This window comes from Rhinolophus hipposideros (assembly GCF_964194185.1).
Source record: "Rhinolophus hipposideros genome assembly, chromosome: X".
Classification (NCBI taxonomy): domain Eukaryota; kingdom Metazoa; phylum Chordata; class Mammalia; order Chiroptera; family Rhinolophidae; genus Rhinolophus; species Rhinolophus hipposideros.
In genome coordinates, this window is record NC_138046.1 from 92260517 (window position 1) to 92275691 (window position 15175).

General features: G+C 40.6%; 1 pseudogene across 1 annotated transcript in view; it reads left to right on the forward strand.

The window, feature by feature from the left end:
* The first annotated feature begins 1647 nt into the window (after positions 1-1647).
* LOC308495090 (nucleosome assembly protein 1-like 1) overlaps positions 1648-15175 on the forward strand; it is a 179665-nt pseudogene continuing 166137 nt past the window's right edge. The window contains exon 1 of the transcript in view: positions 1648-1663. The product of the transcript in view is annotated as a nucleosome assembly protein 1-like 1 (transcript). The remainder of the gene's footprint in view (positions 1664-15175) is intronic.

A 15175-nucleotide genomic window follows, 5' to 3' on the forward strand; every position in this document is an offset into this window, starting at 1 on the left:
ACCAAAGTGTCCTTCAGTAGATAATTGAATAAAGATATTGTGGTATATATACACAATGGAATACTATTCTGACATAAAGAAGATGAAATGGTGCCATTTGTGACAACATGGATGGACCTTGAGATTATAATGCTAAGTGAAATAAGTTAGACAGAAAAAATTGAGAATCATATGATTTCACTGATATGTGGTATATAAAACTGAAAACAACAAAGGAACAAGACAAACAAATGAAGAAACAAAAATTCCTAGACACAGAAAATAGTTTAGTGGTTACCAAAGGGTGAGGGAGTGGTGGTAGATGAGGGTAAGGGGGATCAAATATATGGTGATGGAAGGAGAACTGACTCTGGGTAGTGAACACACAATGTGACATATAGATGATGTAATACAGAATTGTACACCTGAAACCTATGTAACTATACTAACAATTGTCAGATCAGTAAATTTTAAAAAGAAAAAGGAACATTTAATTAGCAAAAATGTAAAAACATGGCAAATGAATTCCAGGAATGGGGTAGAAGAGTATCAAAAAGGAATCATAATTATATTTACCACTTAGCTTAGCAGTGAATCATAGTAACCACAGTAAAGTAAATATTAAATACTGCTTTATCCAGAAATTGATATAATGTTAGAAGGAAGGGAGGCTTGCATTATGTAAGGATGATACATCCTCATCTTCTGCAATAACTCAAATTATGAAATATAAATGTTTAGAAATATGAAGACCTGTTTATTTTCATTGTAAGTCATATAGCCTATATTAAGTTTTGATCATGTAATACTGACATAAAACAGAATTGTTGAATTCAAATAGTACTGCATTACATGTTGTATATCATCTCTGGGAGCTTCTAGAAATGTATATTCTCTGATCCCACCCTGGACCTATGGAATCAGAATCTGTTTTCTAACAAGTTCCCCAGGTGATTCATATGCATGCTAGTGTTTGGGAAAAAGTGTCCTAAACTAGTGGTCCTCAAGTAGCAGGGTGCTCAGTGTTCCTTCTTATCCTCAGCCTTATGAGATGGAGGAAGGCCAGAAATGGTAAAACCTCTCCTTAAGAGAACAGTGCTCTCAAGTGTGCCTTACCTTTGTAGCACCAGATGGGTAGAAGCTGTCCCTGTCTTCTTGCATCAATCCTTTTAGTGCAATAGTCTTTTCTTTGGCTATCAGGACTCTTTGAGGGGAAATAAGGAGGAAACTTAATGGTCCTACCACCAGACTCATTGTTTGGTGATGTTATCATTAGAGTCTAAATTGTTAAACACAGGAAACTGGTTCTCCATTTCCTAGATGGAGAGCAGGATGATGTGATAGAGGTAGATGGCTTAGGCTTGCCTTAAATCTATCCCCTGATGTGAAGTATCTCTGTTTCTTGCAGGAAAGGAAGGACATTCTCATTCTACCCTGATAAGGTTACCTTCCCACCTCAATGTAAATCGTAAAAGGCCTGAGGGTTAGATATCTGTATTAGGGTTCTCCAGAGAAGCAGAAACAATAGGGTGTGTGTGTGTGTGTGTGTGTGTGTGTGTGTGTGTGTGTGTGTGTTCCTTTGTCTGGAAATGTAATGGACTCAACTTTCAGCTGTTTTTTATTAATTTTTATTTATTTTTTTGAGGAGGGTGCAGCTCGCAGTGGCGCATGCCGGATCGAATCGGTAACCTTGGTGCTATCACACCACATTCTAACCAGCTGAACTAACTGGCCATCCAACTTTCTAGTTTTTTAATCTCGGGTGGTTTTTATTTAATTCTTTGACATCGCCTAATATTTGTGTTTCTAGTTCTATTGATTTTTTTAACCTACTAAATATTTATCAAACACATTCTAAATACCATTAACCTGGTTCAAATGATCTGTTGCCTGGATTGTGGTAGTCTCCCTAACTGGTTTCCGTATTGCCAAGTTCTGCCCTAAATCCTCTCCCAACTTATTATGTTTAGTGAAAACTATATTCAAAATTCTAAAACACTAATCAACACCCTTCAAAAGTTGCCTTTCTCTCTCAGACACTCTGACACTGGGGACCAGTCTCGAGACACAGAGTGCCAGATCAAGAGAGCTTCATATGTCATATTAACTATCTTTAGCTCCAATTGAACTTCCATGTCTTGTGTCACAACTTATTTTCTGGTAGTACTGAATTCCTCATTGTCTTCCATGAAAACGTGTGGACAGCCTCCATGTAAACCATTTTTGCTTCTCATCTTTCTTTACCTGAGCTCAGTCTTAGAGGAGGAATATAAATTAGCCAGGTGTTAAATCAGGAAGGGTCCAAACAGGAAACAGATGACACACAAATTAAGATCATTTAAGAAGAGTGTTTTTATTGTTGTTGTTTTTTTGAGTTTTTTGTTTGTTTGTTTGTTTGTTTGTTTTTACAAAGGGTTTAATTAAAATATAGGTGGAGAGAAGGGGACTTGAGATAGTGCAGGAACCCAGGACTGGGTGGTACTGTTACTACCACTAGATCAGAAGAAATGGGAAGGAGGTGTTACTGGAAACTAGAATGAGAGATCTATAGGGCAGGCCCCTTAGGAAGAACAATGGCCTCCTACAACAGGGCAAGCCCAAGGCACCCTGGCAGGGTCATGGGAAAAATAACCTGAAGACACACACCTTTTCTAATCTTCCCACTGCATTCACTGGCCCCTGGGTCCCCTGACTTCCAACTTATACAGATCATCTTCTTGGGGTCAGGGAGCAGTAAGAAAAGGGAAGAAAGTGGACCTGGAGGGAAATGAAATACCCAGCATCGGTGTTATTCCAAAAATCTTGGGCATAGGCCTGCCTTTGTTTTTCCTCATGTATACCATGCACATATGGTTTCTTTCTCTCTCTAGACTGAATTTCTCAAGGGAAGAGATTGCTTTACCTAGCTTTGGATCCACCAAGCATAGAACCTAAAAGTTTTCAATGAATTTAATTGATCAGGTTTACCTTTATCCTTCCCTATTTTTTCCTTCACTTTGAAAATGCCCTTTCTTGAGTGATTGAATCTTTTTTTTAATGTTAAAATTTTTACATATTTCTGGGTTACTGTCAAAAGTCAATAGGTTACAAACATCATATTGCTAATGTTTATTTTCATTGTAAAAGCACTTTTATGATAAAGATTTTTTTTATTAAAGTTTATTGGGGTGACAATTGTTAGTAAAGTTACATAGATTTCAGGTATACAATTCTGTATTACATCATCTATAAATCCCATTGTGTGTCCACCACCAAGAGTCAGTTCTCCTTCCATCACCATATATTTGATCCCCCTTACCCTCATCTACAATCCCCCTCCCCACTAACACTCTGGTAACCACTAAACTATTGTCTGTATCTATGAGTTTTTGTTTCTCATTTGTTTGTCTTCTTTTGTTGTTTTTGGTTTATATACCACATATCAGTGAAATCGTATGGTTCTCTGCTTTTTCAGTCTGACTTATTTCACTTAGCATTATAATCTCAAGATCCATCCATGTTGTCACAAATGGTCCTATATCATCTTTTCTTACCGCCGAATAGTATTCCATTGTGTATATATACCACAACTTCTTTATCCATTCATTTATTGAAGGACATTTTGGTTATTTCCATGTCTTGGCCATGATAAATAAAGCTGCAATGAACATTGGAGCACACTTGTCTTTATATATAAATGTTTTCAGATTTTTTGACAGATATCCAGGAGAGGGATTGCTGGGTCATATGGTAATTCTACTCTTAATTTTTTGAAGAACCTCCACACTGCCTTCCATAGCGGCTGCACCAGTCTGCATTCCCAACAGTGTATGAGGGTTCCTTTTTCTACACAGCCTCTCCAACACTTCTTACTATTAGTCTTGTTGATGATAGCCATTCTAACTGGAGCGAGGTGATATCTCATTGTGGTTTTTATTTGCGTTTCTCTGATGTTTAGTGATGTTGAACATTTTTTCATATGTCTATTTGCCATTTGTATGTCCTCTTTGGAGAAATGTCTCTTCAGGTCCTCTGTTAATTTTTCAATTAAGTTGTTAGTTTTTGTTGTTGAGTTTCATGAGTTCCTTGTATATTTTGGATATTAGCCCTTTATCGGAAGCACTGTTTGCAAAAATCTTCTCCCATTCAGTTGGTTGCCTCTTTATTTTGTTGATGGTTTCTTTTGCTGTGCAGAAACTTTTAAGTTTCATATAGTCCCATTCGTTTATTTTAGCTTTTACTTACATTGCCTTTGGAGTCAAATTCATAAAATGCTCTTTGAACCCAAGGTCCATAAGTTTAGTACCTATGTTTTTTTCTATGCAGTTTATTGTGTCAGGTCTCATACTTAAGTCTTTGATGCATTTTGATTTGATTTTGGTACATGGTGACAGATAGCAGTCCAGTTTCATTCTTTTGCACGTGGCTTTCCAATTCTGCCAGCACCATTTCTTGAAGAGGCTGTCTTTTCTCCATTGTAAGTTTTTTGCATCTTTGTCAAAACTTATCTGTCCATATTCATGTGATTATGTCTGGGTTCTCTATTCTATTCCATTGGTTTATGTGTCTGATTTTCTGCCAATACCATGATGTTTTGATTATTGTTGCCCTGCAATACAAGCTAAGTCAGGTAGTGTGATACCTCCAGCATTGTTCTTTTTTCTTAAGATTGCTTTGCCTGTTCGGGGTCTTTGGTGATTCCAAAAAAATCTGATGATTTTATGTTGTATTTCTTTATAAAATGCCATTGTGATTTTGATGGAGATTGCATGAAATCTATATATCTCTTTGGGTAATATGGCCATTATAACTATGTTGATTCTTCCAATCCATAAGCACGGAATGTATTTCAATTTCTTTGGGTCTTCTTCTATTTCTTTTTAAAATGTCTTATAGTTTTCAGCATATAGGTCTTTCACATCCTTGGATAAGTTTATTCCTACATACTTTATTTTTGCTGAAATTGCAAAAGGAATTTAAAAAAAAATTTTTTCTGAGATTTTATTGTTAGCATAGAGAAATGAATGGACTTTTGTACGTTCATTTTGTAGCCTGCAAGTTTACTGTATACGTTGGTTGTTTCTAATAGCCTTTTGGTGTAGTCTTTAGGGTTTTCTACATATAGCATCATGTCATATGTAGAAGAGTGACAATTTAACTTCTACATTCCCAATTTGGATGCCTTTTACTTCTTTGTCTTGCTTGATTGCTCTGGCGAGGACTTCCAACACTGTGTTGAAAAACAAAAGTGATAGGGGAGAGACCTGTTGTGTTCCTTAATGTGGAGCAAAGGGCTTCAGTTTTTCACCATTAATTATGAGATTAGCTGAGGGCTTGTCATATATGGCCTTTATTATGTTGAGGTGTTTTCCTTCTATACCTATTTTATTAAGTGTTTTAATCATAAATGGATGTTGTATCTTGTCAAATGCTATTTCTGCATCAATTGACATAATAATATGATTTTTATCCTTTATTTTGTTTATGTGATGTATCACATTGATGGATTTGCACGTGTTGAACTATCCTTGTGCCCCTGGGATAAAATCCACTTGGTCTTGATGAATAATCTTTTTAATGTATTGCTGCTTTAGATTTGAAAGAATTTTGTTTAGGATTTTTGCATCTGTATTCATCAGAGATATTGTTCTGCAGTTTTCTTTTTTTGTGTAGTCCTTACCAGGTTTTGGTATCAGAGTATTGTTGCTTTCATAAAATGAGTTAGGGAGTACTGTCCCTTTTTCAATGTTTTGGAAGAGTTTGAGCAGGACTGGTATTAGATCCTCTTTTAAGGTTTGGAAAAATTTAATAGTGAATCCCTCTAGTCCCGGACATTTGCTTTTGGGAAGGTTTTGGTTGACTGATTCAATTTCGTTACTGGTGATTGGTCTGTTTAGTTTTTCCAGTACTTCATGATTCAGCCTAGGAAGACTATATGTTTCTAAGAAGTTGTCTGTTTCTTCTAGGTTATTGAATTTTGCAGCATATAGTCGTTCATAGTATTTTTGGATGATCCTTTGTATTTCTGTGGCATCTTCGATAACTTCCCATTTTTCATTTCTGATTTTTTTTTACTCTTTTCTCTTTTTTTTTGTCTTAGTGAGTCTAGCAAGGGTTTGTCAATTTATGTTAATCTTTTCAAAGAACCAGCTTTTTGTCACATTAAATTTTTCTATTGTCTTTTTGTTCTCTGGTTCATTTGGTTCTGCTCTGATTTTTATTATTTCCTTTCTCCTGCTGAACTTGGGTATCATTTGTTCTTCTTTTTCTAGTTCTGCAAGGTGTAATGTGAGGTTATTTATATGGGATTTTTCTTGTTCTTGAGATAGGCCTGTAATGATATAAATTTCCCTCTTAAAACTGCTTTCGCTGAGTCCCCAAAATTTTGGTAGGATGTATTTTCATTGTCATTTGTTTCTATGTATCTTTTGAGCTCTCCTTTAATGTCTTGTTTGACCTTATCGTTCTTTAAAAGTATGTTGTTTAATCTCCATGTATTTGTGTTTTTTCCTGCTTTCTTTTCGCAGTTGATATCCAATTTCAAAGCCTTGTGATCAGAGAATATGCTTGGTATGATTTCAATCTTCTTAAATTTGTCAGGCTAGTGTTATGTCCCAATATATGGTCTATCCTTGAGAATGTTGTACACTAGAGAAAAAAGCATAGTCTGATGTTTTAGGATGAAGTGCTTTATAAATGTCAGTTATGTCCATTTCATTTAATGTGTCATTTAGGGCTGCTACTTCGTTATTTATTTTCTGTTTGGGTGATCTATTAAAAGCTGTCAATGATGTATTTAGGTCCCCTGGTATAATTGTGTTTGGTCAATTTCTCCCTTTAGTTCTATTAGTAGTCGCCTGGTATATTTCAGTGCTCCCTGACTGAGGGCATAAATATTGATGACTGTTATGTCTTCTTGTTGTATAGTCCCCTTTACCATTATGAAATGTCCATCTTTGTCTCTTGTTACTTTTTTCACCCTGAAGTCTGTTTCATCTGATACAATGGCTACACCTGATTTTCTACGGATACCATTTGCTTGGAGTGTCAATTTCTACCCTTTCAGTTTGAGTCTATGCTTGTCCTTGTAGCTGAGATGTGTCTCTCGGAGACAGCATATGATTGGGTTTAGTTTTTGATCCAATCTGCTACTGTGTGCCTTTTTTTTTTTTTTTTTTTGGCGAGTTTAGTCCATTTACATTTAGGATGATTATTAATATGTGAGGATTTCCTATTGTTGTATCTTAATTTTCTGGTAAGACTGTGTCTCCATTGTTTTTTGCCTTTTTGTTGTTGTCTATTATTTTGTGTATTGGTATTCTATGATTTTTCCTGTGTTTCTTCTTTAGTTACAGCATATATTTCAGTTCTGGATTTTTTTTTTTTTTTAGTGGTTTCCATTACGTTTACGTAAAAGAAGTTTCACATTTAGAGTATTCCATTTTCTTCAGCGTGCTTACTTTCTCCATTCCCATATTCTGGTTCAGGCCTTTATTCTCCCCCTTTTTATGTTTTCATTGTCACAAATTGTCCCTGTTGATGGTGGTCAAATACCCTCCTTTATATTTCTTGTAATGCAGGTCGTGTATTAGAAAATTTCCTCAGCTCCTGTATGTCTGGAAAGGTCTTTATTCCTCCTTCATATCTAAATGATAACTTTGTTGGGTACAGTATTCTTGGCTCATAGCTTCTCTCTTTCAATAGTTTGAATATATGGTTCCACTCCCTCCTGGCTTATAGAGTGTCTGCTGAAAAATCTGACGATAATCTAATGGGCTTTCCTTTGTAGGTTACCATCTTCTTTCCCTGGCTGCCTTGAGGATTCTTTCTTTGTCTTTGATTTTTGACAGCTTCAATACAATGTGCCTTGGAGAAAGCATGTTGGGGTTTAGGTAATTAGGTGTTCTCTTTGCTTCTTGGATTCGAGGATCCAGTTCTTTCTACAAGTGGGGAAAGTTCTCATTGACTATGTGTTTGAATATATTCTCTGTTCCCTTGTCTCTTTCTTCTCCTTCTGGTATGCCCATTATTCTTGTATTGCTCTTTCTGATGGAGTCAGAAAGTTCTTTTAGACTTCTTTCATTTCTTTTAAGTCTCAAGTCTCTTTCTTCTTCCATCTGTGTAAATTCCAGGTTCCTATCTTCGATGTCACTGATTCTTTCCTCCATCTGGTCAGTTCTACTAGCTAAGCTGTCTATTTCATTCTTCATTTCTTCTGCTGAGTTCTTAATCTCCAGAAATTCTATTTGGTTCTTTTTTAAAATTTCAATCTCTTTGGTAAAATGTTAATATTGTTCTTTGATTGTGTTTCTGAGTTCACTAACTGCCTGTCTGTGTTATCTTGCATCTTGTTGAGTTTTTTCAGGACTGCAATCTTGAACTTTCTGTCATTTAATTCACATATTTCCATATGTTTAAGTTCATTTTTCTGGAGACTTTTACTTTCTTTCTGAGCTATCTTGTTTCCTCGGTTCTTCATGACAATTAATGATTTATTATTTCTCTTGCCTGAGATCTACAGGAGTGTGTTCTATATCACGTTGATAGGAAGAGGTCTTTCTTTTGTTTTCCAGTACTTGCTGGTGGAATGTTTTATTTTCTCTATGACTTCAGCATTTTTATCTCTCTCACACTGTAGTGTTATGTTTTCTCTGCACTATTCCAGTTTGTCACATAATGGAGGGGATTTTCTGGAAGGCAGGCTTCTCCTCTTTTAACAGTGCCTGGGTCATAGCGTGCCACATCCTTGTGCGGATGTGGAGAGCTTTTGAAGTTCCAAAGCACTTCCTGCACCATATTCATAGCCCATGTGTTTCAGCAGGGCTGTTTACTCCTGCAGGAATCCACCCAGATTGGTGGCGATAGTGGCAGGGTGGGTTGTGAGAAGTGGCCCAGAGCAATGGTGGTGACCACCACCATAGGCAGTCCCGCTTCCACAGTTCTTTCTCCTTTGCTGGAACTAGTTAAGTGGCAAATCTTTGTCAGCAGACCACAGTTCTCAGAACTTCAAATATTCTGTTGTTTTGACCTGACACTGCTACTGTTTTACTTCTGTCACTGGGTAGGTGTGGGCAGGGTGAGCACTGTGAGGGTAGGGAGGAGGCAGCTAATCTCAGTGCCTAAGGCTTCTGTTCTCTGCTTGGTAGTGAGGGCTTTAACCACTGTTTTCATCCTTTTTTACTCAGCCTTTGCTCCGAGGTTTCTTCTGTGATCGTTGGTTTCAGCCATGTTGTATGCTCTTCCCTGAGCCCTGTGGGCCATAAGTGTAGTCCTAGCAGTCTGAATTCTTTCCTCTCTTGCATCTGTGGCAGTTCCAGGATGCAGCGACCTAGGAGTACTGAGCTAGGTCTGCATCCTGTGGCTCTGCTGTCCCCGTCTCTGCACTTCTCCATTCCCTCGTCCCCTGCTCACGCAATTTGCCCACCTTAGGTTATTTCTGTAGTGTGCCTCTTAGTATTGGCTGTCTGCTGCAAAGGGAGTCCTTTGAGGAGTTATAGTTGTTCAATTTGTTTTAAATTGCAGGGAAGATTTCAAGAGGCTCCCCTCACGCCGCCATTTTTATGATGTCACCCCTTCGAGTGATTGAATCTTGATGACCTTGTGCCTGGTGTATCTCCCTTGGCCCCAGAAATGGTTACTATACAGTGACAACATTAAGCTTAGTCCTTAATTGAGGTGAGGACCTAGCAATTAATGCTATTTTATGCCTCATGGGGATGTAATGTACAGCATGGTGCCTATAGTCAATACTATTGTATTGGATATTTGAAAGTTGCTAGGAGAATAAATCTTGAAAGTTCTCAGCACAAGAAAAATAAATTGTAGATTTTTATGGAGACGGATGGTAACTGAATTTATTGTGGTGATCATTTTGCAGTATATACAAATATGAAATCATTATGTTGCACACCTGAACTGATATAATGTTATATATCAATTATACCTCAATAAAAATATATTTGAAAAAAATTCTAAAAATGCTAAGCATGGAGCATGGTACACAGAAGGCTTTCAATACTGCTAGCTATTGTTATTAAAGACAACAAACAATATAAAAGGTGGAGTCGTGGTCAGAAAGGATCCCTGATGTTTTAAGGCTTTAATAGGTACAGAGGAAAAAAAAACACTAAATAAATGTTTCTTGTATAAAAACTTGAAAAACCAAACTGTGCCTTCTTCTCTGGGCATCTGACAGAAAGACTTTCACATTAGATGGTCGTTTGCTGCCATCTTCTGGTATCTTGTCTTCAAAACCAAGAATCATCAGGAAATTGAATGTAGTCACACATCCATTGCTGAAGCGGAGTCCAGTAGAAGTGAAAGAGTAGTCCTTGTTCAAGAAAGAGCTGACCTCCCTGGCCCTAGTCCCTTGCTTTTCCTGCCCTCTGGTAAAGTATTTCAAGAAGCAATAAAATAAAATTGTTCTAGTCTTTAATTACCAAACCCTAAATCTTGATTTTTATCCTATTACTATAGTTCCTCTTCACTGACTACTGTTATACAATTGCAAGCGCAATATATAGCATATGTCTGCCACACTCAAGTGGTTGTCCAAAGGACGGGAACTAGCTTATGGGATTTTTAATTTTTTTATTGTGGTAAATTATACATAATATAAAATTTACCATCTTAACCATTTTTAAGTGTACGATTGTGTGGACAAAACCCCAAAAAACAGTTTCCAGGCTCTCGGCCTCACATAGAAAGGTGCTGGCTCGGGTAGTAAATGGCCATCAACTGTGATCAGATGCCAGCAGCTGTGGCAATTTGGCCGTCAGCTGTAACCCGTAGGCCATTGGCCACTAATATAACGGCTGTGGCTACGCTAGCAGGAAAGGAATGGGGGGCTAGCAAGAAGATGGTGGCTGGCAAGCGCGGACTGCTGTTAGGCAGATTATGTAGATCCTACTTCCTGTGTCTCCAGCCCAGCCGCCAGCGAGAATATATTGGTTTTACTCCCCTAGTTATGACTCCATGGGTGTTCCTTTTTGGCCTTACCGTGTCCTGCGTTCTTGGGCGGGGAGTGGGAGCTGAGACCCTGCACGACAAATGGCGCAGCGAGCAGGGTCCCCTGCGTGACACATGGCGTAGTCGGCAGGATACGGTGCTGGCCAAAGCTTTCCGAAGGGCAGTGGAGCAGTTTGTGCGTATGAAAGCTCAGTCTGAGGAAGACCAGGAGGAGCAGCTGCCGGAGAGCTCGATCCCCGTGGAGGGGTGGAAAGATGTGGATGGTTCCCCAACCAGCAGAGGCCGGAGAAAGTGGAGAAAGCGGAGAAAGCGAAGGTTGTTGCCACCCTGTGGGCTGGAACTGCTTGCTGAGGCAGCCCGGATGCAGGACTTTTAGTCCCAGGAGGAAACGCTTGCTGAGTCCTCCTTGGGAGATGAGGGTGAGGTCAAGGTCATCCCTCACCCCCAGGACAGCCCTGGCGAATAACTATGGACTATGGGGAATTGCCTTCCATCCCTAATTTAATGGACGCTTGACTGTTTGGGAACATACCACCATGTAGTGGGACTGGCGAGAATGTTTGCTTTTGTGTATTGACTGGCCGCCATTGATAATATGTAAGCACCTTGATGTGAGCCGCTGTTGTTCCAGCACAGTACCCCGAGAGGCCCAGAGAGAGAGAGTGGCAGTGCCCTGAGAGCCCTGGCTGAGTCCAGGAAGTCTGGCTGTGTCCAGAGAGAGTGGCAGTGCCCTGAGGCCCTGGCTGTGTCCAGGAAGTCTGGCTGTGTCCAGAGAGTGGCAGTGCCCTGAGAGCCCTGGCTGTGTCCAGGAAGTCTGGCTGTGTCCAGAGAGTGGCAGTGCCCTGAGAGCCCTGCCTGTGTCCAGGAAGTCTGGCTGTGCCCAGAGAGAGTGGCAGTGCCCTGAGGCCCTGGCTGTGTCCAGGAAGTCTGGCTGTGTCCAGAGAGAGTGGCAATGCCCTGAGAGGCCCTGGCTGAGTCCAGGAAGTCTGGCTGTGTCCAGAGAGAGTAGCAGTGCCCTGAGAAACTCTGGCTGTGCCCGGGGAGACAGGTAGTACCCTAAGAAGCCCAGGATGTCTGGCTGTGCCCAGAAGTACTGGTGGTGCCCTGAGAAACCCTGGCTGTGCCCAGAGAGCCTGGCTGTGTTCAGAATAGTGCATTCACCTCCAGGCTCCTTGCACAGGGCCCCTCGCAGAAGACGCTTGTTGCGTAGATTGTGAGGCGAGACCCTGTAGGGGTGGAGTGTGTGGACAAAACCCCAAAAAACAGTTTCCAGGCTCTCGGCCTCACATAGAAAGGTGCTGGCTCGGGTAGTAAATGGCCATCAACTGTGATCAGATGCCAGCAGCTGTGGCAATTTGGCCGTCAGCTGTAACCCGTAGGCCATTGGCCGCTAATATAACGGCTGTGGCTACGCTAGCAGGAAAGGAATGGGGGGCTAGCAAGAAGATGGTGGCTGGCAAGCGCGGACTGCTGTTAGGCAGATTATGTAGATCCTACTTCCTGTGTCTCCAGCACAGCCGCCAGCGAGAATATATTGGTTTTACTCCCCTAGTTATGACTCCATGGGTGTTCCTTTTTGGCCTTACCGTGTCCTGCGTTCTTGGGCGGGGAGTGGGAGCTGAGACCCTGCACGACAACGATTCAGTGGCGTTAAGTACATTCACACTGTTGTGCAATCATCACCATCCATCTCCAGAACGTTTTCATCTTCTCAAACTGAAACACTGTCCCCATTAAACACTAACTCCTCATTCCCCGCAGTCCCTGGCAATCACCATTATACCTTCTGTTTCTGAGTCTGACTACTCTAGGGACCTCATATAAGTGGAATCATCTCGTATTTGTCTTTTGTATCTGGCTTATTTCACTGAGCATAATGGTTTTTTTTTTTTTTGGTAGTGAGAGAGAATTTCCCCACACTACCCTTCTTTAGTTCTTATGGATGGACTAGTTATAAAATAATAAAATTGACACAAGGCTAGATTAACAGGATAAAAAAAATTAATGCATGCACATGGAAGAATCACAATATGATACTCAGATCATAAAATGAGTCTCAAAGCAGTTAAAGAATCTTTTTATACTTTTTAGGTAAAGCAACAATACATTTATGAGAAACTGACAGGACAATGAAAGTTAGTGCTCATTAGAAAGGAATCTATGGAGGTTTGCATATTTGTTAGTGAGGAATCTAAACAAACTGTGGACTTAGGTAGTAAATTAGTAAAGGCGTTATGAGATTTGTTTATACACACTTTTCTGACTCTGGATTTTATAACTCCTGTGATAAGATTGTCTCTCAAACAAACTCTCTCAAACAAAAGGAGTGGGGAGGGCACACATCGTGGAGATTTATTTCCTATTTTTAGGGGTACAGAAAACAGTCAGAGAGCTCTTCCTTCTTGTCAGGTGATTTTAGTTCAAAATAATGAACATGCCATTGTGGACTATCTTGGGGCAGCCTGGCTTGGGCACTTGACATCCTCAAGGTTCATCTGTGTTGTAGCATGTGTCAGAATTGTATTCCTTTCAGTGGTTGAATAATATTCCATTGCTTGCACATAAATGTGCAGGAATTAGAGAATATAACAAGTTATTTTTATTTATATAAAAATGCCAGGGGAGACGTCATCAAAATGGCGGCATGAAGTGAGCCGCAGACAGGCAAGACGAAAAGACCCACTACTGAATTCACCTAAAGGTGGGAGAATCTCGTGAATGGGGGAGGGAGGAAGGGAGAAGTGCAGAGACGGAGCCACGCAAGCGCAGGACTCAGACCTAGCTCAGTGTGCCGAGCTCGCTGCATCACAGAACTGCTACAGCTGTGGGAGAGGGAAGAACTCGGACTGCTAGGGCTCCGCTTGTACTCAAAGGGCTGAGGGGGTGGAATATAACACGGCTGAACCCAGCGCTCACGACAGAGACCTCCGAAAAAACACTGGGGGAGGAAGGCTGAAAACGGTGGTTTGGGCCCTCGCTGCTGAAGAGAGAACGGAAGCCTTAGGCACTGAGACTAGCCGCCCCATCCCTACCCTCCCAGAACTCACCCCGCCCCCACCTGCTCAGTGCTAGAAGCGGAACAGTAGCAGTGTCAGATCACAAGAACAGAATATTTGCTTGTCGTGTGGGGTGTCAGGCAGGGTCTCTGCTCCCACTCCCCACATAAGAACACAGGAAATGGTGAGGCCAAAAAGGAACACCCACGAAGCCATAAGTAAGGGAGTCATATCACTATATTCTCACGGGCGGCATCCGACTCTCTGCAATCCACTCTTGCTAGCCCCCAGTTTTTCTAGCATAGCCACAGCAGTTATATTAGTGGCCGATGGCTCACTGGTTACAGCTGATGGCCAACTAGCCACAGCTGATGGCCATCCAATCACAGTTGATGGCCATTTACTACCTCAGGCAGCACCTTTCTATGTGAGGCCAAGAGCCTAGAAACTGCTTTCTGGGGCTCTGTCCCCACATTGCTGTTCTGAGAACTGTGGACCGCAGACACAGATTTGCAGCCCAAGTAGTTCCGGCAAAGGGGAGGAACTGTGGAAGCAAGACCGGCAGTGGTGGTGGTCACTGCCATTGCTCTGGGCCACCTCTCACAACATACCCTGCCCCTGGTCCCACCCCTCTGAGTGGATCCCTGCAGGAGTAAACAGAACTGCTGAAACATACTGGCTCTTACTTTGGTGTAGGAAGAGCTTTGGAACTTCAAAAGCTCTCCGCATCCCCACAGGGACGTGGCGCCCTATGACCCAGGTGAACTGTTAACAGAGGAGAAGCCCATTTCACAGGGAATCTCCCTATTGTGTGAGAACCTGGAATAGTGCAGAGAAAACATCGCACTACTGTGTGAGAGAAGAAAACGAAGGCTGCAGTAGGAGAGAAAATAAAACATTCTACCAATACTTATTGGAAAACAAAAGAAAGACCTCTTTCTATCAACCTGTTGCAGAAGCAACTTTTGTACATGCCTAAGAAGAGAAATAATAAATCAGTAATTGTCATGAATAACCAAGGCAACAAGACAGCTCAGAAAGAAAGTGAAAGTCTCCAGAAGAGGAACTTAAAGATATGGAAATATGTGACTTAAATGACAAAGAATTCAAGATGGCAGTTCTGAAAAAAACTCAACGAGATACAAGAAAACACAGAAAGGCAATTTAATGAAAGCAGAAATGCAATCGAAGAACAAGAGCATTTTACGAAAGATTGAAATTTAAAAAAAATAACAAATAAAATTTCTGCAGAT